The 1,658-nt window shown below is 41.9% G+C and overlaps 1 protein-coding gene across 1 annotated transcript in view; it reads right to left on the bottom strand.

The window, feature by feature from the left end:
• The window catches only part of LOC118413625 (tripartite motif-containing protein 3-like), a 25,461-nt gene that overhangs the window by 15,751 nt on the left and 8,052 nt on the right, over nt 1-1,658 (bottom strand). The window lies entirely within an intron of this gene.

Below are 1,658 nucleotides of genomic sequence, written 5' to 3'. Positions count from 1 at the left end.
ACACACTTCCCATAATTAAGTGCGAGAGGGTTCCGGATATGGATGTTACTTGGATGCTACCACAGTTGCTCAGGGTGCGAAACCAGGGTGGAACCAGCTAAAACCTTCAGTACGAGGGCGGAAAAGCATATAAACTAATAAGTTGTCTGGTAAATATAGTACAGTTATCATTTGGGCCGAGAATCTTACAAGTTTTGTGGTCAGAAGTAACTACCTAACACGTGCACCACTGTGGCTGTTAGTTGGTTTCTTCCGATGACCTCAAGGGCCACAACTTGGCGTTTCGTCTGCAGCCTTTGTTTTTTTCCTGTCGGAAAGTGATTAAACCATTGTCCTGTGATCGGATCCACACCAAACTATCATCTCCTTGATGTTTTCTGTGTTCGGACTTGGTTAGAACCAATTTTCTGTGCCCTTGGAGTCAGTTCCGGAGTTCGGAGCAGCCATATCCGGAACCCTCTCGCACTTAATTATGGGAAGTGTGTAAAAGGAGAATAGTCCTACAGTTTGGCTTCCGGAACCCTGAAGCAAAGGATTCTGGGAAGCGTGAAAACGATGAATTAGGTGACTGCCGGTTTTCTATGGCTTTTTCGAGCATACATGTATTCATTAAAAGTTTCAATACTGTTGTGTTATACGTACATTACACGTGCATATATGAAAGTTGCTAGTTTCAGTTTGCACCAGGTTATTTGAGCCATAGCCTCATTGGTTTGCACATGCCAGATGTGCAAAAATCATAGCTGAAACTTGCTAGATAGTGGACGTGCAAAAACTCTCCAAACTAACAGTTAGTGGCGCTAGTGACTAATAACAAACCTTTACCTTCAACCCCATGATATCAAAACATTCTATGCAACATACAGAACAATCGTCAAACGTCGACAAAATAGGAAAGTTCAGAAAATCAACAAACCACTCACAAAACTTCCATCACGTGGGTAACGAAAATGGCCACCCAAGCTATCACATCACGTGACTATCAAAACTTTGACAATCTACACGAAAAGTGAGAAAACTTAAAACGTTTCCCATTCTAGCTCTAAGGCCTCATATATTCTAAGAAAAGTTGATAAACATGACTTATATTTTTGATATTTCATGAATCGGATTTGTCGCATTTCCGACAGGCATTCGGCTTTCCGAATTTTACCGAAGATATCCGAATCCGTCAGAAGCAGCGGCGGTAGCAGACGACACGGATAAGATTTTATTCAGGGACAAAACAGGAGAAAACGTCTTCATACTTGGAAAATAAGGTATGGGCATGGTTCCAATACCCAGGCTGTACACCTCTGCTTTCCTGTAGTTAAAAATAAACGTAGTGATCCATATTCTAGTTTGGCGATGGGTTCTCCCGTCAAGCCGATAATGATCATCTGTCACTGTGAACAACTCCATTGACGTTGTTTTTACAGCCTCAGCCCAGTATTAACATCAGTTCCTACAAAGTACATTCGTTAGAACTGAACTCAAGGACACTGTATTATTTCTAAGAAGTTATCGGATCTAGAACCTGAGCTGCCCTTTTGTTTTTACAATTTCAGACCAGTCGGGCCCAGTTTATCGCCATCTCTAGATCCGGTTCGATGCCAAGAAATCGATAGAAAACAAAGCACACAAGTGTAGTACGCACTACGCAGTCAAACCACTTTTTT

Source organism: Branchiostoma floridae, chromosome 4, assembly GCF_000003815.2.
Source record: "Branchiostoma floridae strain S238N-H82 chromosome 4, Bfl_VNyyK, whole genome shotgun sequence".
Classification (NCBI taxonomy): Eukaryota; Metazoa; Chordata; class Leptocardii; order Amphioxiformes; family Branchiostomatidae; genus Branchiostoma; species Branchiostoma floridae.
The sequence above is the reverse complement of the archived record's forward strand: the minus strand, read 5'-3'. Positions and strand labels throughout refer to the sequence as shown.